Source organism: Dreissena polymorpha, unplaced genomic scaffold (assembly GCF_020536995.1).
Source record: "Dreissena polymorpha isolate Duluth1 unplaced genomic scaffold, UMN_Dpol_1.0 chrUn009, whole genome shotgun sequence".
NCBI classification, from domain to species: Eukaryota; Metazoa; Mollusca; class Bivalvia; order Myida; family Dreissenidae; genus Dreissena; species Dreissena polymorpha.
The window spans coordinates 405,562-429,554 of record NW_026273323.1 but is presented as its reverse complement, the minus strand read 5'-3'; the positions used below and the strand labels follow the sequence as shown (position 1 = coordinate 429,554).

Sequence of the window (23,993 nt, the reverse complement as noted above, 5' to 3'; positions counted from 1 at the left end):
ATTTTCTTAACGCATATCTATACCGAAAGTAGCACGCGAATGAACATGAAATTGTAATTGTAAATTTCATACAGCAGGGGCGTGTTGTTATGCAAGACTGTGGCCAGAGTAAATATTGGGCTTTTGGTGTAAACGTAAACTTTGTTGTACTGTTTTAGCTGGTGATCAGCTGGCATGAATAGCTGAGTAAGTAGCATTTTAGCGCTGCAGTGATGTAGGAAACTTTATTAGCCATATCAGCCTTATGCAATCTTTATTTCACACGTATTTGAAGGACGAGTGCATGTGTTTGCAGGACAAGTGAAAATTGTTTTTTTCATACGCATGTACGTACCGTGTGTGCTATTTTAAATATGCTACATTTACATTGAATATTGTTTGAATATTTTTGATTATATATGTGTAATGTGTGTATGTTGATTAAATTATATGAATGAACGATCATTATTATTGTTGAGTTTAGTATACTGTAACCTTAAGAGATTTTTACAAAGCCTTTTCTTTTCCAAGCACCGTCTTACATGTTAATAAAGCGTTTGTAGTAAGAATTTAAGCATTGCCAACCGAAACAATAAAAACAAATAATACCACAGATTACTCGAAACCTACATTTACTCGAGCATCGAGGTCAGTCCCGTGCTACCTCGAGTTATCGCAGTTTTACTGTAGTTATTTTTGTTGAAACAAAGCAAAATGTTCTAGAATATCATTTATACAATTTTGCTATTGTTTTCATGTTGCATATTAAAATTAAATTACTTAGCAAAGAACAAATTAAAAGTAAAGCTATTGTTTCTGAAATAATTAGAAAATGAACACAGTCAAAACTGAGAACAGTGGTCAGTCAAGGGAAATGGCCAAGATAAACCATTGTCGACAGGTGACCGTTGTACTCATATCACCACTTTTTAGATGGTTGGTCAGTTGGTAGTATTGCTACGTTGTTACCCCCAACCAGTTGTTAGTACAAAGTGTAAAACAAAGGCTCATTGGCAATAACTAAGCATAAAAACATAAGTAACTTCTATTGAATAATACAGAATAATATCTTATACAATGATTTAATTTCATACCCATTTTAAGCTCATCTTTTTTTTTTGAAAAAAAAAAATGAGCTATTGTCATCACCTTTGCGTGGACGTCGGTGTCGGCTTCCGGTTAAGTTTTGCGTTTAGGTCCACTTTTCTCATAAAGTATCAATGCTATTGCATTCAAACTTGGTACACTTACTTACTATCATGAGGGGACTGGGCAGGCATAGTAAGATAACTCTGGCTTGCATTTTGACAGAATTATGTGCCCTTTTATACTTAGAAAATTGAAAATTTTGGTCAAGTTTTGTGTTTAGGTCCATTTTATTCCTTAAGTATCAAAGCTATTGCTTTCATACTTGCAACACTTACTAACTATCATTAGGGGACTGTGCAGGCAAAGTTATGTAACTCTGACTGGCATTTTGACAGAATTATGTGCCCTTTTTATACTTAGAAAATTGAAAATTTGGTTAAGTTTTGTGTTTAGGTCCACTTTTTTCCTAAAGTATGAAAGCTATTGTTTTCATACTTGCAACACTTACTAAGTATCGTAAGGGGACTGTGCAGGCAAAGTTATGTAACTCTGACTGGCATTTAGACGGAATTATGGGCCCTTTATACTTGAAATTTTGGTTGAGTTTTGTGTTTTGGTCCACTTTACCCTTAAAGTATCATAGATATTGCTTTCATACTTGGAACACTCGCAAACTATTATAAGGGGACAGTAAAGGACAAGTTGCATAACTCTGGTTGTCATTTTTACGGAATTATGGCCCTTTTTTGACTTAGTAACTTTGAATATATGGTTACATTTTGCGTTTAGATCCACTTTACTTCTAAAGTATCAAGGCTATTGCTTTCAAGCTTCAAATACTTTCATGCTATTATGAGGGTACTGTTCCTGGCAAGTTGAATTTTACCTTGACCTTTGAATGACCTTGACTCATTTGATTGAAATCCCCCCCCCCCCAAATCTCTCCTCCATCCCCCCCCATTTTTTTAAAGATCATCTAATAAATGACCACCACACCCTCACACTATTCCCCCCCCCCCCCCACCCCAAAAAAATAATTTTTATTCCCCCGGTAGGGTGGCATATAGCAGTTGAACTGTGCGTCAGTATGTCAGTCTGTCCGTCCGTCCGAAAAAAACTTTAACATTGGCCATAATTTTTTCACTATTGAAGATAGCAACTTGATATTTGGCATGCATGTGTATCTCATGGAGCTGCACATTTTGAGTGGTGAAAGGTCAAGGTCATCCTTCAAGGTCAAATGTCAAATTTATGGTGTCTGTCCGTTCAAAAACTATAACATTGACCATAACTTTTTCAATATTGAAGATAGCAACTTGATATTTGGCATGCATGTGTATCTCATGGAGCTGAACATTTTGAGTGATGAAAGGTGAAGGTCAAGGTCATCCTTCAAGGTCAAATGTCAAATATATGGCATCTCTCCGTCCGAAAACTTTAACATTGGCCATAACTTTTTTAATATTGAAGATGGCAACTTGATATTTGGCATGCATGTGTATCTCATGAAGCTGCACATTTTGAGTGGTGGAAGTTCAAGGTCAAGGTCATTCTTCAAGGTAAAAAAAAATTAAAAAATTCAAAGCAGCATTCTCATGAAGCTTCACATGAGTGGTGGAAGTTCAAGATCATCCTTCATATCAAGGTCATCCTTCAAGGTCAAAGGTCTTCTTTCTTCTTTTTTTTCAAAGCTGTGTTCTCATGAAGCTGCACATTTTGAGTGGTGGAAGTTCAAGGTCAAGGTCATTCTTCAAGGTCATGGTCATCCTTCAAGGTCAAAGGAAAAAAAAATAAATTCAAAGCGGCGTTATCATGAAGCTGCATATTTTGAGTGGTGGAAGTTCAAGGTCAAGGTCATCCTTCAAGGTAAAAAAAAATTGTTTTTTTCAAAGTGGCGTTTTCATGAAGCTGCACATTTTGAGTGGTGGAAGTTCAAGGTCAAGATCATCCTTCAAGGTCAAGGTCATCCTTCAAGGTCAAAGGTAAAAAATTTGACAAAATTTCAAAGCGGCATTCCCATGAAGCTGCACATTTTAAGTGGTGGTAGTTCAAGGTCAAGGTTATTCTTCAAGGTTAAGGTCGTCCTTTAAGGTCAAAGGTAAAAAATAATAATTTCAAAGCGACGTTATCATGAAACTGCCCATTTTGAGTGGTGGAAGTTCAAGGTCAAGGTCATCCTTCAAGGTCAAAGGTCAAAAAAAAAAATTCAAAGCGGCGTTCTTATAAAGCTGCGCATTTTGAGTGGTGGAAGTTCAAGGTCAAGGTCATCCTTTAAGGTCAAAGGTAAAAAAATAAATAAAAAATTTCAAAGCGGCGCAATAGGGGGCATTGTGTTTCTGACGAACACATCTCTTGTTTTTTTCAAACATGGTTAAAAAACACAAATATTTATTTTTATTATTTATTTTTGAAATACCGTCCAACCATCCCACCCAAGAATCCCCCCCCCCCCCAAAAAAAAATATTTGTATTTGCATTTTTTTTGCTTTTTTGGACGATAATGTAATAAATGACCACACCCCAACACTATACACCCCTCTCCACTCCACCTCTCCCTCCTTTGTGATTGAAATTGAGATAGGTCCCTACACCTTTAAAAAGACAAATAGATGAGCAGTCTGCACACGCAAGGATGTGCTCTTGTTAAACTTAATCTATGACTTTATCAAGGATTATAAGTATTGTTGTTTACTCAAGACCATGCATCTTGTTCATTCAGTAAATAAGACAGTTAAAATTGCAATCATTGGGAGATATTTTGAAATAAAGGTTGTCACATGTCGATTGACGTCACGTCCCAACGAGTACAAAAAGCGAAAAATTGTTTCCGATCAATTACTTGTCAACATATTGACTGACTTGCTTGATACTTCACATGTGCATTGACCTTGGACAGTAGATAACCCCTATTGGAATTCGGGCCGCAAGTTCAAAGGTCAAGGTCACTGTGTCAAGGCTCTGTTTTGGGGGTATCAGTCTCTGACTGCTGCGGAGCTCTTGTTGTTTTTGTTTTTGTTTTTTATAGTTACACTAATTGGTTTATTTTTTATTACACATGAAAGCTTCAGTGTGCAACTCCTCACATTTTTGCATGCCATTTTTATCAGACTTTTACATAAGAACTCTCTCCAAGTGGCTCTGTGCTCATTTTCAAGGTTACATGTTTGCATTATTTTCTAGAAATTATTGTCTTTTGTTTTAAATAACAAAAAACAAGGATATTGTCATTGCAGATTGTTTTTTCCTAACGTCGTTTGCAAGTACTAACTGTACTCTTTTTCGAACAATGCACAGTAGGAAAGGAATACACAGTGGCAGCTTCTTGTTTGTGTTTGATTATATCGTTTGTAAGGAAATAAATGGACCTTGTCGTCTTGAATAACCAAATTTCAAATTTATGATAGATACCAAGTCATCTTTATTGACGAATGCTTGTGAATAGCAAATATGACTGTTAAAGGTTAATGTATTACATGCTTTAAAAGCACTCAGCGAATTCTATCTTTTCTTTAAGGGGTTTGTTTGCTAATGTTCACAGCTTAATTCATCCAGTTTTTTACCTCATTGAAAGGTTCAAATGAAACAATGAATAAAGCTCTGAAAAACTGCATAAGGACATGAGTAATTATTCGGAAGGGTGTTAAGTAAATTTGTTTAGGTGTTATACTCCACTGGTACAGACCAGTATCCTTTCATTGTGTTTATAATGGTTCATTTCCAATTTTAGAGAAGTAATTTTCTTTCACAATAGATACCTTTGATTTGAATTTTCTGTCACCAGATATTCTGAAATGAAAGACTCGGGTTTTGCTTTGTTCTGCCAAGTTACAACACCGGCAAATAAGCAAATACCATTCCACTTCCATATCGAAGCTTTTATGTCAAATTTTTGGATTTCAAATTCCCCCATTTAAGTCAAATTTGAACAACAAAGCAAGTAGTTTTTTGTTTTGATTTCTTTGGTTGTGTAAACACCATTTTAGTCCTGCACCTTTTGATTTCTTGTGTACTGAATCTTTGCATGAAAACACACTTTCATGACACGTGTTAAAGAGGTTTTCCACAACATTAGCTCAAAATATTGAGTTTATGTTTGATTTACTAGTAAGCAGATGTTATACTATTAACAATGTATCCTTAAATATAAACATTTTATGAAATTTCTTGCTTCATCACAGTAACAATTTGTAGCTTACTCAGCAAGAGTATCTTAGTAACATAGAACAAATGTGTGTTAGTTTGTTTAGTTGGATTTTCCTCCAAATTCACATGTTATTCAATCATATCCATGAGGTCAGTTTACCATGTCAACCTTTACCTGGGTTTACTGGTTTAAGTTAAGTTTACCATGTCAACCTTTACCGGGGTTTACTGGTTTAAGTTCAGTTTACCATGTCAACCTTTACCTGGGTTTACTGGTTTAATGTCAGTTTACATAGTCAACCTTTACCTGGGTTTACTGGTTTAAGGTCAGTTCACCATGTCAACCTTTTCCTGGGTTCGCTGGTATAAGGTCAGTTTACCATGTCAACCTTTTTCCTGGGTTCGCTGGTTTAAGGTCAGTTTAGCATGTCACCCTTTTCCAGGGTTCGCTGGTTTAAGGTCAGTTTACCATACCAACCTTTTCCTGGGTTTGCTGTTTTAAGGTCAGTTTACAATGTCAACCTTTTCCTGGGTTTGCTGGATTAAGGTAAATTTATCATGTCAACCTTTTCCTGGGTTAGCTGGTTTAAGGTCAGTTTACCATGTCAACCTTTTCCTGGGTTCGCTAGTTTAAGGTCAGTTTACCATGTCAACCTTTTCCGGTGTTTAGCTGGTTTAAGGTCAGTTTACCATATCAACCTTTTCCTGGGTTCGCTGGTTTTAGGTCAGTTTACCATGTCAATCTTTTCCTGGGTTTGCTGGTTTAAGGTCAGCCTTGGCAAAATGTTGTTCATGATTTTATGAACACTTCAAGCCAATCAGGATTGTTCATGAACCATTCTAAAAAAGTTCCTGATCTTGGTTCATGAACTTTTGGACATGAACTGTTCTTAAGACACGTTCATGAACAGTTTATGAATTTTTGTTGAACACTTCAAAGTTCATGAACAGTTCTTCATCTAACCATAAATACTTAGTAATGAACATTTCATGAACAATTATTTCTGATGACTTTTCTGAGACAGACTTTGAGGATCCATCATGAATAATTCATGAATTCCTTTGTGCTAGATGTTTCATAAATATTTTTGAAAGTAATATTGAAATGTCTAGCATACTAATCTTGTAGATTTGTGAAACCTGTGAAGTTAGTATGAATATGCATAGTATTTTCACCACTGTAAGTAAGAGTTCTTGACCTGTTCTAGAGAATTTTAAGAACATTTGTACAAGAACTGTTCAAGAACTGCCTTCAGGAACAGTTCAATAACTTTTTAAGGACCTTTCCTGTTCTTGAATTATTCTTAAACTATTCTTGAACACTTTAAGAACTTTTTTGAACAACATGTTTCCTTCTGATGTTCTTAAACAGGTCTACACAATGTTTTTGAACATATGATGGACTTTTTAAGAATCCAATATGTTCTTAAAAGGATCTGTCATTGTTCTTGGAAGACTTAAAAGACAAGTTTAAGAACGTTTTAAGGACATTTTATTTCAAGAACAGTTTAAGATGATATCAAGAACTCAGATATGTACATATCATTGCTGTTTTTACAAAGGAAGAATATTGTGTGCACAGGAAGTTGAAACGGAAGGCACATGGTTTATGTTATATTTGAAAATGTAAGTCTTTAATAAATTACCGGCTGAACTGATCAACCATTGGTTCCATTTCAAGTTCTTTGGCACTGTAAGTGTAACCATTTCAGGGAAACCATTGATTAGTAAATGATTCTTGAACTGAAAATGAGACTATTCATAATCTTTTCAATACATGAATTATTCATGAACATATAGTGCAAAGTTGTATTATGAAATTTAAAGAGTATTATCAAACCACTTGTATCTCAGTTATTAGTGTTATATTTAAATTATTGTTATATGTTGCTATCAATATGTTAAGTGCTAATACGAGACTTGTTTCTTCTTACCCTGACCTGTTTTTTGAGTAACCTTTGCATAAATTGACAAATTCTTGTTCATGAATAGTTCATGAACACTTCATGCCACCTCAGTTCATGAACTCTTGAAGAACTATGGTTCATGAACTATTCACTGACAACCCGTGAACAGAAAATGAGCCATTGAAAAATAGAAGAAAAATGTTCATGAACTGTTCATGAACAGCAAAACCCTGAAGAATTGTTCAAGAATTGTGTTGTTCATGAACTGTTCAAGAACACTTCATGCAATTGGTGTTCATGAATAGTTCATGAACATTTCATGCCATAATGGTTCAAGAATAGTTCATGAACACTTCATGTCATAAGGGTTCAAGAATAGTTCATGAACACTTCATGCCATTAGGTTTCAAGAATATTTCATGAACACTTCATGCCATTAGTGTTCATGAACAGTTCATGAACTATACTTTCAAGAACATTTCACAGACGTGGCTCATTTTCTGTTCACTGACTATTCGTGAACAATTCATGAACTCAGTTCACAAACAGTTCATGAACAGTTCATGAATTATTCGTGAACTGCAGAACAACATTTCGCAGGGGAGTTTACCATGTCAACCTTTTCCTGGGTTTGCTGGTTAAAGCTCAGTTTACCATGTCGACCTTTTCCTGGTTTTGCTGGTTTAAGGTCAGTTTACCATGTCAACCTTTTCCTGGGTTTGCTGGTTTAAGGTCAGTTTACCATGTCAACCTTTTCCTGGATTCGCTGGTGTAAGGTCAGTTTACGATGTCAACCTTTTCCTGGGTTCGCTGGTTTACCAGTACTAAGTGCACATACGAATGCCAGTAACTGACAACTGTCCAACTGGAATCAGGGGTAGGAAAAGATGGCCATAGAAAAGATTTCATTACCAATCACCAAACAAAATATTTTTCCAAGCTGGGGATCAAACCGTCACACTTATGACTTGTCCATCTCTCCAGCAACTAGGCAAGCTGATCAAACCGTCAAACTTCTGACTTGTTGTCCATCTCCCCAGCAACCAGGCTAGCTGATCAAACTGTCACACTTCTGATTTGTTGTCCATCTCCCCAGCAACTAGGACAGCTGATCAAACTGTCACACTTCTGACTTGTTGTCCATCTCTATAGCAACTAGACCAGCTGATCAAACTGTCAAACTTCTGACTTGTTGTCCATCTCTCCAGCAACTAGGCAAGCTGATCAAACAGTCACTCTTCTGACTTGTTGTCCATCTCTCCAGCAACTAGGCCAGCTGATCAAACTGTCAAACTTCTGACTTGTTTTCCATCTCTCCAGCAACTAGGTAAGCTGATCAAACTGTCACACTTCTAACTTGTTGTCCATCTCTCCAGGAACTAGGCAAGCTGATCAAACTGCCAATCTTCTAACATGTTGTCCATCTCTCCAGCAACTAGGCAAGCTGATCAAACTGTCACACTTCTGACTTGCTGTCCATCTGTCCAGCATTTAGGCAAGCTGATCAAACCGTCACACTTCTGACTTGTTGTCCATCTCTCCAGCAACTAGGCAAGCTGATCAAACTGTCACACTTCTGACTTGTCCATCTCTCCAGCAACTAGGTAAGCTGATCAAACTGTCAAACTTCTGACTTGTTGTCCATCTCTCAAGCAACTAGGCAAGCTGATCAAACCGTCAAACTTCTGACTTTTTGTCCATCTATCCAGCAACTAGGTAAGCTGATCAAACTGTCAAACTTCTGACATGTTGTCCATCTCTCCAGCAACTAGGCAAGCTGATCAAACCGTCAAACTTCTGACTTGTTGTCCATCTCTCCAGCACCTAGGCAAGCTGATCAAACCGTCACACAACTGATTTGCTGTCCATCTTTCTAGCAACTTTGCAAGCTGAGTTATTAAACAAACTTAAATAATAACAATAATAATAGAGGTAAAAGATCTCTACAAGGATTTAATATTGAGTGCTGTGCTAGATATACACATCCATACATATACGTCTATTTTAATTGTGTGCTAGTTTTAATTATTTATAAAATGAACTGTACTTTTTAATCTAATGTGAACAATTTATTTTTTAGGAACATGCTGTTTACTTTGTTCAGAATTATCAATTTAAAAAAGTTATAGAGCCTCATGTTGTTAAAAAATTAGTACATTATAAAAGGATCATAAAAAACAACCAGTAACAATTGATAGCCTTTTCCTGGTCATTTTGCGGAAAATGCGATACCAGGATTGGGAATTTCACGCAAAAAGTGCACTGATTTAAATTATATAAAAAAAACACATATCAATTGTAGTTATAGATTTTGTAAGATTCAATTGGAATTAAATTGATAAATTATCATTAGATACTTCTTGAAAACAAAACACAATTTTTCAAATTGAGAATGTTGTTTTCAAATTGGGATTTTTTTTTACCATTTTCTTTTGAAATGATTCTATTCAACAGACCCGAAGATATGGCATGAAAAGTCCTGATTGATGTCCTAGACATGTTTTTCTTTCTTTTACTCTCTAACTTGACAATTTACTATTATAAAGATTGTCAGCTCTAATCGCAAAGAATAGAGGGCTTTTACATAAAAATATTATTTTATTAAGTGCATAATGTGATAAAGATCACAAAGATGATAGTACTTAAATTAGTGGTGTGCTTTCCTACATTGTTTCTGATTGAAAATTGAATAGATTGATCAAGTGTTACAATTTTTATTATTTTTGAAAACATCAACAAACACAGTTTTTTTTTAAAGTTATTTTTCTGAACGAAAAAAAATAAAAATACTATTTATTATTGCCCATAAATGTCATTATTTTTAATGCTTGATGTCACTTTAAATTTCACTGCTATGACACATTTGAAATGCGCTCAGAACATTTATTTCCCAATTTAACTTTAAATGTCAAATGAGACCTATTTGAATTAAAAACACATCAGCCAAAATAATGTTCAGACAATTTAATGTTACAAAATGTTTGCACAGTGATTAAGCCTGGAACTGGAAAAAACACACACAAGGGAAATGATGTGAGAGAGAAAATAGAACTCCAGACTCTAAGTCTCTTTAGTTCACCAGAGACCTGTAAACTAGTCGACAAGTAAATCCATTTATTTCCCTTCAAATGAACGGCCCAGTACAGTAGGGTTTCAGCCACATCCCAACTTTTGAAATTAGTAAATATCTACTGGCCCATTTTAAACCTCCGCACACTGAAATGGGCTCCTCTCGAATGCCTATGCAACCATGATAAATCTGTTTTCACCACTTTTCCATTATTTATGTTTTGGCAGGGGTAAGGCTCATTTCCCACAAAGGTAGGTTGGAGTGTCATTAAATCATCTATTCTTGCATGAAGTACACAGCCACTTGGTATACTGATGTTGATGTTATACTTTATACATCAAGTTAACTTAAATACTTCTGGTTAAAATTTACATTATCAGAAAGTTTTAAGATTCTGCTTGGGAAAACAGTCAGACTTTCTTATTTTTGTCTTATTTCATATTTGGTTAGTGAGCTACAAGAATGGTCGCAGCTGAAGCCTGGATGTAAGCATGCCTCCCTTCCAAGTGAATCGCTCCATCACATTACGGCTAAGCTCCGCCTGTTTTACTCTGAAGGCAGGTTGTTAAGTGTTGGGAGTAAGAGATCTTGTAACTGTTCGATAGATGCAGAGCTGCTTCATATTGTTTATGGCCGTCTGTTGAATTTATGTTACTTTTACTATACGTAATTTGGTTTATGACATAACAGACTTTTGTTAGAAGAATTTAATATTTCTGTGCTTCGTTTGGGGACATTTGGATTTTTTATGAACACTTTTGTGTGGATTTAATTGTTTTTTATTCCTAGGTTCAGGTATGTGAAAAGTTTATTTGTTATATCACAGTCATTGATGTTTATTTTATTGTGGGTGTGATTTTTTATTTACTGTATTTTAAAACAATTTACATAGCAAGTACACAATTTTAAGTTATCAAAATATTGCTAAATTCAGGTGCTATCTGTTGCTTATTTAGTGTTTTATTTGTGCTTTAAATATCCCCATGTCCAGCCTTTATTAATCTACACTTTAAACATTTAATGAAATAATATCAACTAACTAAGATTGAGTTTCTGTAGTGAACAAACACCTATAAACCAAGTTGAAATTGTTGTGTGCATATTATTTATATTATTATTTTGTTAAATAATTTTAATAAGTTTTGGATAAGATAAATGGAATATTTAAGTTATGAGTTCATACGTTTTAATAAGTGTTGGATAAGATAAATGGAATTAGTTATGAATTCATACATAAAAATCTTTCCTTGTCATCTGATGATCTGATATTTAAAATCCCTTAATAATGTTTAAGGCAAATAATAGTACATTTATTATAAATTTAATTTTCAGTGCATTGAAAAGGCTGAGATTAAAACGTTTTCATTGCATTTTGTAAACAACAAAGAATAATAATTATTATTATTTTATTTTAATAATGATCCATGATACAATAAGAATTATGATTATTATTGTATGTGTTCAACTTATGAAACAATCGGACATGTAATGTCAAATCATTTAATTTTCATATAACAGTTTGCCTAAAAGTTTAAAAATATGCTCATAGTTTAAACGTCTATTTAAATAATTGATTTATCATTATGCATGTAGTACATTTGGAGAGTCTTGCAATTATTTTCTATAAATATTATTGTTGTCACATAAGGGGGAAGAGATAAACCCAACATTTCACTGTCATTAGCAGATTTCAATTAAACAATTAAAGTAAAACTGAAGGTTTAATATTTATCATATTGAAGAGTCATTGTTTCTTAAATGTACCGCACTTTAAACATCAGTTATGACATCATTGTGCATGCTAAAATATAAATAAAATATTTATAACACTTCCTTTTATCATTGTGTTATCAAATATTAAATAATAAGTTATTATTATTATTATTATTATTATTATTATTATTATATAACTATAAGCATATTATGATGATTTTTTTTTTGCTTTAAAATTCATCCTTAAATATTCAATATTCAAAATCCAATTTAATATAAAAATATTTCTGAAAGTATTTGTCAGCCTAATTGTTAGTTATATTTGGCGCTTATTAAACTCCTTGTTCACACATACTATAATAAAACCATCCAAATTGTTCATAAGAAAATGTGTATAATTGTCGCTTATTTATCATTCATAGAATGTGTTTTGATACAAGTGAGTAGAGCATCTGCTTATAAACAAATGTAATGTGCAATAAAAGTGAAATTTATACGCTATTTATGTCACTTAACAACGTCTTTTTTTTGTTTTTCAGCCTTAATATGTCTTCTTAGGTTTATGTCAAGTAATTAAAGGCATAAAGTTAATTAAATGTATTGTATTTTTGAATTTATATATCTAGTGTTTTTAAATATATATGTTCAGATCTAAATTTATTACACTGTTGTTTTTTTAACTTGTAACAAATAAACAAGTGTTTTAAGACATGAAACACATTAGCACTCAAGTCATAGATAACTGTGAAGATGAACCATCCCATTCTTTAAACATATTGTATTTATGACTAATACAAAATTATATTGTAAAAAAATAAATGGGTAATTTCATTATGTAAAAAACTTCACAGGTTGATTAGGAAATATTTAATTTCTAAAATATTCATTGGTATACAAATGTTCATGATGATGTTTTTATAATATTATTTAAACACATTTAAGTTTATCAATGAAAATTGCACAGCTTTTAACACAATTGTCTATAATGTACAACTTTTTTTTATAAAATTTAAAAAACTCTTAATATTGAAAAACAAAAACCTTCAATATCTATGATATTTTAGAAGCTTAAAATAGGAACACAAAAGAATTAAAGGTTTTTCATACGACTGAATCCTTATTGTTAATTTACCAGACTTTGGCGAAACTTCTGATTATTTTGTTAATGTTCCATTTTGATGGTCACATATGGGATTTATTTAACACGTTCCACATGCAAAGAAAATTTAAAGGTAAAAAATGCTCGTTCACCCGACAAGTTTATGTGTCAATCACCATTTTGTCCAGCTTTATGTTAGGAAAGAAAGCAACATTTCATCTATGAAAACTGTATGAAAATTGGATTGCAGATTTTGCGTTGAAGTTTGTTTGACGATTTATAATTTTATTCATGCCTTCAATGAGGCTTGCCTAATCCGAGCCCTTGACAAAATGAAAACCAAAATGAATTTGAAAAGATTTAAAATCTTTCCTCGGGATATCCCTTTTAAGGCAGAAATTGCTCGTCTTCTTTTGAAATAATTTTTTCTCCCAACTTTTCAATAAATATGGAGCAAATGTTGTTTTCGACATAAAATGTTTAATGAATAATTTTGCTACCAATACGTTTCAAAGGCTTTGCCAATTTTGTATTCCAATCATTGTAACATGAGAAAAAGTTCAACATGTCAGATTGCAAATTCTTAAATTGCAATAAACTCGAACAATGCTTTAGAAATGTCACTAATAACTTTAAATTTGTGAACTTATCTTTAGAATGAGACAAGTAGAAAGGTGTTGATGGGAAATTTTGTATAATATGGCTATAGATTCCATTTTCATTGGTTTAGGATTGTATTATGATATTATTAAATCATTATTTGACTATAACAAAAGTTTGAGAAGCCTGGCATAATTTTAGGAGTGTGTTTTTTTTTTTAAATAAAATGTACATAATACAATATTGTAGACACTTACAATTTAAATATTTAAGTATTTGTTGGCAAAACAACAACAACACCAATTTTGGAAATTAAGTCAAAACAAGGCTATTTTTCCCCAATTTAAGACAGCTGATATATTCAGAATTAACATTAAATATTGAAAAAAAATGTATAAGTGAACAGTTTTAAAGATACCCCTGCGAAATGTTGTTTTGCAGTTCATGAATAATTCATGAATAGTTCATGAACTGTTCATGAACTGAGTTCATGAATTGTTCATGAATAGTTCGTGAACAGAAAAAGAACCACGTCTGTGAAAAGTTCTTGAAATTTTAGTTCATGAACTGTTCATGAACACTAATGGCATGAAGTGTTCATGAAATATTCTTGAAACCTAATGGCATGAAGTGTTCATGAACTATTCTTGAACCCGTGTGGCATGAAGTGTTCATGAACTATTCTTGAACCATTATGGCATGAAGTGTTCATGAACTATTCATGAACATCAATTGCATGAAGTGTTCTTGAACAGATCATGACCAACACAATTCTTGAAAAATTCTTCAGGGTTTTGCTGTTCACGAACTGTTCATGAACATTTTCCTTCAATTTTTCAATGGCTCATTTTCTGTTCACGAACTGTAAGTGAATAGTTCATGAACCATAGTTCTTCAAGAGTTCATGAACTGAGGTGGCATGAAGTGTTTATGAACTATTCATGAACAAGAATTTGTCAATTTATGCAAAGGTTATCATAAGTGTTACTAAAGCTCAACAAACAGGTCAGGGTAAGAAGAAACAAGTCTTGTATTAGCACTTAACATATTGATAGCAACATATAACAATAATTTAAATATAACACTAATAAATGAGATACAAGTGGTTTGATAATAGTCTTTAAATTTCATACGACAACTTTGCACTATATGTTCATGAATAATTCATGTATTGAAAAGATTATGAATAGTCTCATTTTCAGTTCAAGAATCATTTACTAATCAATGGTTTCCCTGTAATGGTTACACTTACAGTGCCAAAGAACTTGAAATGGAACCAATGGCTGATCAGTTCAGCCGGTAATTTATTAAAGACTTACATTTTCAAATATAACATAAACCATGTGCCTTCCGTTTCAACTTCCTGTGCACACAATATTCTTTCTTTGTAAAAACAGCAATGCAATGTACATTGAGTTCTTGATATCATCTTAAACTGTTCTTGAAATAAGATGTCCTTAAAACGTTCTTAAACTTGTCTTTTAAGTCTTCCAAGAACAATGACAGATCCTTTTAAGAACATATTGGATTCTTAAAAAGTCCATCATACGTTCAAAAACATTGTGTAGACCTGTTTAAGAACATCAGAAGGAAACATGTTGTTCAAAAAAGTTCTTAAAGTGTTCAAGAATAGTTTAAGAATAATTCAAGAACAGGAAAGGTCCTTAAAAAGTTATTGAAGTGTTCCTGAAGGCAGTTCTTGAACAGTTCTTTTACAAATGTTCTTAAAATTCTCTAGAACAGGTCAAGAACACTAACTTACAGTGGTGAAAGTACTATGCATATTCATACTAACTTCACAGGTTTCACAAATCTACAAGATTTGTATGCTAGACATTTCAATATTACTTTCAAAAATATGTATGAAACATCTAGCACAAAGGAATTCATGAATTATTCATGATGGATCCTTAAAGTCTGTCTCAGAAAAGTCATTAGAAATACTTGTGCATGAAATGTTCATCACTAAGTATTTATGGTTAGATGAAGAACTGTTCATGAACTTTGAAATGTTCAACAATAATTCATAAACAGTTCATGAACATGTCTTAAGAACAGTTCATGTCCAAAAGTTCATGAAAAAAGCTATTAAGGAACTTTTTCAGAACCATTCATGAACAGTTCTTGATTGGCTTGAAGTGTTCATGAAATCATGAACAACATTTCGCCGGGGTAAAGTGACTCTGTGCTTGACATTGTACATTTCTACTTATTTTGTTTTTATTTATATAGTATTTTCTGTTTGAAGAGCATTTTGCAAAACATACAAGGATGTTCCTGCAATATGTTTGCATAAAATAATGAGGGAACATCAGTATAATATTTAAAAAAAATTGTTATGAATCTTAAATTTAGAGAAATATAAAGATATGTATTAATTTCAGATATATTTTCATGTATACCCTCTGCATCCAAATTTCAGTAAAGTATATAAAATCATTCAATCTCAACATTTAAGTTTAAAAAATGTGATAATATTTTAAGGATAAATAATGGCCATTTACAAGTACAGCAATTCAGTCTATAGGCAACTGAAAGTAATGTGGTAGCAAGAAGAAACTATGAAATGCTATATTCCATTCACAAATAAATCCTTTTTGCTTCGATTTTGCGAGTGAGTGTTCGTCAATGAAATAAGCCATTAAATATGATAGGAAAACATTAGGTACCCTTAGTCAGCCCTAATGGGCCAACTCTCAGTTGTCTATTGCCATTATGAATTCCGCTTTTTCCATCCTAATGGGTAAAATGTGCTAATTTCGTGAGCACAAATGCCTTCTTGTATAAGGGTTGAAGATTCGTCTTGAAATAGGGAGTGTTATGTTACCAGCATTTAAATCAGTTTTAAAATCAGCTTGTTAGACTATCTTTGTGTTTTTTTTGCAACTTGATAGAAACATGCTGGCCTTGTTTTAATTCTGTTGGTTAAACCTGATAAAAGTGGTTGAAAACATCAGGCTTGCAGATTGTATATTTTAAAATAAACAAGAAATTCTTCTGCACAACTGGCAATGCTTGGCTTTAAATTGTTCATGATGAAGGGTGGGAACACAATTGTTTTTAATAATATGAAAAAGAGGCATTATACTGTGATGATCTGGACATAACATTTTTTTCCATACACAAGAAATTAAATTCTGATAAAGGTTTAGACATTTTTAACAACAATTTTATAGCCGTCAATAAAGCATGTTTAATATAATATAATGGAATGTATTCATTCATTTGTAACTATAAGGGCTATATTGTAAGCAATTGTGTCATCAGATATTCTGACAAAAATGTGTACTGAATTGAAACTAAGTGTCATTTATACACTGTGAAATAATTACATATACAGCCATAAAAATAAAGACCTTGGAAAAATTCAGACAAAATAATAAACCAGGCGTTTTTATTTTTGTGACGTTTAATTGATTATAATAAAAATTACTATAAACACATTAACTACAGACTTAAATCTTTACAACATAAGGCACACATTTATCTTAGGCCAAATTTTAAATAAACCAACAAACACAAAAATTGTCAAATATAATTAAATGCAAAATCTCCTTGAAAAAAAAGGAATATTGTGTGTCAATAATGGATTAGCAAATCAAATCCTTTTTACAATATAATGCACTTGATTGTAGTAAGGCTAAATGTGATGATAGTAAACAAATTTGTCCTTTAACTATAGAGTAAGTGATTTTATGACTTGGAAAGTGGTTGATAATGACGTTTATGTGAAATTTATTGCAGCTTTTCTTCCATTCATCAAGCCTATGTAATGATATCTGCTTGTAGACTCTGCTTGCCTCAGTAACTGGGGAAATGGTCTTTACATACATTTTAAGTTAGGTATTCCATCATGTTGTTGTTAACTATTCTAAAGAAAAATGAAGTTATGTGAGCAGCAAAGCACTCCTCACGTTTCCTTGTTTGTTAAAAAATGTTTTGAAGTTATGTTGGAACAGTTTTCTATGTTGACCCCTAAAAATGATGAATTTACAGATCAACTTATTATGTCTTTCTAAGAGACACCATTGATAAACGGAAGAATATTCTTATTTGTAGGTTCATACTTTGTCTGCTGGTGATATTGACCAATTAAAATGCTTGTGATATCTCTACATCATGTGAAAATGGGTCTAATACCATATGCTGCACGAGCGTAGCTTCTGACTAGCCTTCCCATTCTGGCAGTTGGATCAGGAGCCACTCTCTCTGGTATATAAAATCCAGCAAAATTTCTCAATGTCATTAGCTAACAGGTTTATATCATAAGCTCCTGAGCAGATTGTGCTAGTGCACAGGCTGGTCTGGAGCTATATTGTTCCCATATTACATTAGAGCCATTTTCACATGACTCCCCTCAACTATGTTAATTGGTCAAATTAGACTTGGGGTTCTTTGTAGCTATGGTTTCTTACACTATGAAATGATGTTTTTCTGGAGAAGAATTCGGTGGTCTTAGTTGTTCACAAATGAAATGCATCTTACAGAGAAATGAAATGAAATTTTGCATGTCAACAAAGAATGACTCGGCTGTTGGTTTTTTACCTTTTGTGGGTTTGGCTGGAAACCTTTCAGTTTAAGTGGGGAAGTGTCTTACAAAATAGGGATATGCTAGGATGTTACCCTAAAGCAATTATTAAAATTTAATGATATACTGGTTGTTTAATTATTGGACATGCTACTGTGTTCTTGCAGGCTGTTTTAATGGTCTCTATTCTTCGTATTTTGTCTGATCTTTACCTTGATTATAAAAATGCATATACAATACACTCTGAAGTGACAGTTGTGTTAACATAATTAGAGCATATAGCAGGGCCCATGGTTTAGCACCTGAATGAAGTCGTTAACTTGTGACTGAATGTGGCACATATTATGGTGGTGTTTCATTAAATAAGCATAAAAAAGTTTTTACACCTGCATATTTTCCATTTGTATTGACAGATGTATTTAACAAGTTTTTATATATAGATCTAAATATAATATTATATTATTTGTTAATTTGTATGTGAATTTGAAAGCATGGTGTTGGAAATAAACATATGTTTTAGACACTGTATGAGCTAAATAAGTAATAACATACATATAAGGTTAGAAAATTAAACATGGAACATAATTTTGTTAACTCTTATCATGTTGTAGCTGTTATACAATTATTAACCATTTTTCTCTCCTTGGTTTTCTTTGAGGTTGCTCATTTTTCCTCTTCTAATGGTAATAGCCTTGGTATAAGCATAGTATCTCCTGTTGTTTGGAAAATGCTCCCTCAGAAATCAAAACACATGGTACAAATTAAGAGAGAATGATTTCTCAGCTTTCCACATTGAAACTTTATCTGTTTTTCTTTTATATGCTGGAGTCTGGCTGAATCATTTTGTAGACGGGTTTTCTTCGAATGGGTATCCCAGAATCCCTCTGATTCAAGCTACGGGATCTAGATGGAATTCTCATTTTCGTACTGGTTTTATTCCCTTAAGAACTCTAAGGAGTTCAATTGCAAAGTTTTATTTCATACACCCTGCAGGTTATGGTGGTTTTCATGTGTATCATGAGAAATTTCGTAGCATTTTTGAAACTGTTTTATTTATTGCAATTATTGAGCATGTTTTGCACTTTATGGAATTTGAGAATTATTGGATTTGTTGATACATTAGTTTAGATTACATGCTTTCATCATGATGAATTACATCATGGTTCATGCATGTACAATACCAGTAAATGTATTATTTAAATTGTTTTATTTATTGTAACCAATAATATATCACAGGAAAAAAACTTTCTAAAATATTGTAATTGTATCTGCATCTTGTGTCTGAAGTGTAAGAATTGACTAACATTTGAAAATATGTCAGTCATCAAAGGTATTTAGTTTTTGCAAGATGGCCACTACAGTTGCATATAATCCACATTATGCGAAAAAGGGTATTATGCCATAATGTGTAGCTCTTACAAACAGTCTGGTGAGGAGCTACACTGTTTTCCATAAGGTCACCCAAGGTTTTTGTAGTCTCATTAGCAGACAGGGAAGCACCTGACCAGATTGTGTGACTGCACAGGTTGTTCTGGAGCTATGCTGGCTCATCATGGCTTGCTTAAAGGCTCTATAAAGGTGAAGATCAATAATTATTTACCGATTTTTAAATATTTTTTTCATATTTGATTTATAAAGGTTATCAAAGAACAATATATATATGCTATTGGACATTACAATAAAAAATAAGCAATACAACTTGTTTTGAGCTCAAAATAAAGTGTCCTCCAAGTCAATTGTGTTTACTAACAATCAGTTTATTTACATCGCTGTTTACTCGGAAAAGAGAAAGTGAGAGTGACTCAGGTCACCAAAAATATAACGATGATTTTTAACATTTTCCGGTATCACCCACAAAGTAGGTCTCTTCTAAATGGTTAAAACATTTGTAGTGATCTAATAAGTTACTTTCTGCTGGTTAAAAAATGTTTAAAATAGAATTAAAATTGAATTTTCTTTCGACCGCTCTGAGGCTACACATCACGTTAGTTGCAAAAATGTAAACATTTCGTCCAATTATGAAACAGGTTTATCTTCCATTATTCTTGTCAACGTTGTACCTAAGCTGTTTTATAAGCAGTTTTTATGCAAGAGTAACTGAAATCCGGTAAAAATCAGACCAGTTGATATGCATAATAATTGGATTTGTCACCTTTATAGAGCCTTTAATGTAACACATATATGCCATAGAAGCATCTGTCAATATATGACCAAGACATGTAGGGACCAATTCTTAGAATGTTTTCATTGGTTTGATATTTTCAATAAATGTACATGTTTTCATATTGTCCTCTGTATTAACCTGCATTTAAGACCATCTTTATACATAGTGAATATCCCAGATGAGAGTGCTACTGATAGAAGTAAACATTGCATAAAGACCTTGCACAATCTTTTACGAATGGACACCTTTCTAGTAAAAACACCAACTTTTAACTGAAAAATTGTTCACATTATATTTAAAGCTGCTGATGCTTAGAATTTGAAAAATTAAAAGTTGAAATTTTGGAAATGTATGAACTTGAAATAACTGTGCATTTACATTGGAATTGAGCCTATGTTTAAGTGTAGTAATCTATACAAATAACAGTGAATTAAAATACAATCAAATGTTATTTTAAAAATGTATACAAACCCAGCTTTCAGATGAGTGTGAAAAAATAGCCACAGATGTGTACTTGAAACATTGTTTGAAAGAGATGCCCTATTTTTATTCCCCCTGCGAAATGTTGTTCTGCAGTTCATGAATAATTCATGAACTGTTCATGAACTGTTCGTGAACTGAGTTCATGAACTGTTCACGAATAGTTCGTGAACAGAAAATGAGCCACGTCTGTGAAAAGTTCTTGAAATTTAAGTTCATGAACTGTTCATGAACACTAATGGCATGAAGTGTTCATGAAATATTCTTGAAACCTAATGGCATGAAGTGTTCATGAACTATTCTTGAACCCTTATGGCATGAAGTGTTCATGAACTATTCTTGAACCCGTGTGGCATGAAGTGTTCATGAACTATTCTTGAACCATTATGGCATTAAATGTTCATGAACTATTCATGAACATCAATGGCATGAAGTGTTCTTGAACAGTTCATGAACAACAGCTTTCTTGAAAAATTCTTCAGGGTGTTGCTGTTCACGAACAGTTCATGAACATTTTCCTTCTATTTTTCAATGGCTCATTTTCTGTTCACGAACTGTAAGTGAATAGTTCATGAACCATAGTTCTTCAAGAGTTCATGAACTGAGGTGGCATGAAGTGTTCATGAACTATTCATGAACAAGAATTTGTCAATTTATGCAAAGGTTATCATAAGTGTTACTAAAGCTCAACAAACAGGTCAGGGTAAGAAGAAACAAGTCTTGTATTAGCACTTAACATATTGAAAGCAACATATAACAATAATTTAAATATAACACTAATAACTGAGATACAAGTGGTTTGATAATACTCTTTAAATTTCATAATACAACTTTGCACTATATGTTCATGAATAATTCATGTATTGAAAAGATTATGAATAGTCTCATTTTCAGTTCAAGAATCATTTACTAATCAATGGTTTCCCTGAAATGGTTACACTTACAGTGCCAAAGAACTTGAAGTGGAACCAATGGCTGATCAGTTCAGCCGGTAATTTATTAAAGACTTACATTTTCAAATATAACATAAACCATGTGCCTTCCGTTTCAACTTCCTGTGCACACAATATTCTTTCTTTGTAAAAACAGCAATGCAATGTACATTGAGTTCTTGATATCATCTTAAACTGTTCTTGAAATAAGATGTCCTTAAAACGTTCTTAAACTTGTCTTTTAAGTCTTCCAAGAACAATGACAGATCCTTTTAAGAACATATTGGATTCTTAAAAAGTCCATCATACTTTCAAAAACATTGTGTAGACCTGTTTAAGAACATCAGAAGGAAACATGTTGTTCAAAAAAGTTCTTAAAGTGTTCAAGAATAGTTTAAGAATAATTCAAGAACAGGAAAGGTCCTTAAAAAGTTTTTGAAGTGTTCCTGAAGGCAGTTCTTGAACAGTTCTTGTACAAATGTTCTTAAAATTCTCTAGAACAGGTCAAGAACTCTAATTTACAGTGGTGAAAGTACTATGCATATTCATACTAACTTCACAGGTTTCACAAATCTACAAGATTTGTATGCTAGACATTTCAATATTACTTTCAAAAATATGTATGAAACATCTAGCACAAAGGAATTCATGAATTATTCATGATGGATCCTTAAAGTCTGTCTCAGAAAAGTCATTAGAAATACTTGTGCATGAAATGTTCATCACTAAGTATTAATGGTTAGATGAAGAACTGTTCATGAACTTTGAAATGTTCAACAATAATTCATAAACAGTTCATGAACATGTCTTAAGAACAGTTCATGTCCAAAAGTTCATGAACCAAGCTCAGGAACTTTTTCAGAACCATTCATGAACAGTTCTTGATTGGCTTGAAGTGTTCATGAAATCATGAACAACATTTCGCTGGGGTCATAACAAAGTCTCCTTCTGTAATCTCGGACATCTCACTCCCTCATTCAGCATCTGTTATTCTTTCCCATTTCATTCCTTATTGATTGTCCTTTTAAATGTTGATGGCTGCCATTTGAAGAGCCATTTATATTTTTCAAGTGTTAAGTGTGCCAATGCGTTTTCTTGTCTATTGTTAAGATAAGGGTGCACTTCCTGTTGATCAGTTTTTGGTCTTAAGTCGTTTCCTTGAAGGAATATAGAGGTTCAAACACCTGTTTGATTCTCTATTCTAGGGACAAATTGGGATTTGAAAATGTTACTGCTGAAGTGCTGCTGAGTAGGGAAAAGCTAAACTTATTTCTTTTATTGCTGTGGTAATAATGTGTTAATTTATATCCGCATTCACACACATGGAAGATGGAACTCATGGAAATAAGAAGGCTGATGATGTCGTTTCTGTCATAAAAAATTTTAATAAAATTATTTTACTATTCGCTACTTTTCTCCTACATTGTTCCCTGTATACAGTCTTGCCATCCTGAAGGATTTGTGACTTAAGGTAAAGGGAACAGGATTTGTCTTCTTTTATATTTCCAATATGGTTTCAGTGGATGATTTTCAGGGAATTAAATAACTAGCCCGTGGTTTGGTGGAACTTCCCCCAATGGTTTGTTTATCGTTTTTGTTTGTTTTTCCTTTTATTTATTAAAATTTTTACTAAAAAGCATGTAAGGATATCAAATGGAATTATTATGTAAATATATATAATATATTACATTTTTGGACCTGGCCTATTCATTGGATTATGAATAAGGACTTAATTTTTATTTTATCTCCACACAAATTGTTGTTATTTTTGGAACAAATTGATCTGGAATCACACATGGGACAACTTGGTTTAAAAGCCTCAACTTATACCATGGTGTTTGGAAATTAATTGTGTCTGTCATTTTAGTGGGAAGTGTTTGTCTGTGAACAAGTCCTTATTGATGTGATATGAAACCAAGATATGGAGTGGGCCTCAGGTTTCATTCATGATGGGGCTATTTAAAGTTCATGTTGAGGTTTCAAAGGGCATGTATTTCATCTCTGTCATGCAGTGAAATGGTGTCAAGTCAAACATTTCAGCCATCATGATCATCATGAAGCCTGTGACATGTCAACCTCTACAGGAGGACTTCAATTTGAGTTCTCACCTGGGTATCCTTAATGAATTGTTAGTTCCTTTAGGTGGTGGCAGCAAGCTTAATGATTGCTTTTAAACTGGAACAATCTAGACTAGTATTGATGGGAGCTTAGATTTTACAAGAGACCTTTGTGTGGTGTTCCATCTTTAATTATTACTCATTGTGAGCAAAAATGGTCTCTTATTGACAG

At 32.9% G+C, this 23,993-nt stretch overlaps 1 protein-coding gene across 1 annotated transcript in view; it reads left to right on the top strand.

Annotated features, from left to right (window-relative positions):
• Nucleotides 1–10,761: 10,761 nt before the first annotated feature.
• The window catches only part of LOC127863474 (cell adhesion molecule-related/down-regulated by oncogenes-like), a 116,996-nt gene continuing 103,764 nt past the window's right edge, over nt 10,762–23,993 (top strand). Inside the window, exon 1 of the mRNA XM_052403021.1 lies at nt 10,762–10,983. The gene's annotated coding sequence lies outside the window, so the exon portion shown is untranslated. The remainder of the gene's footprint in view (nt 10,984–23,993) is intronic.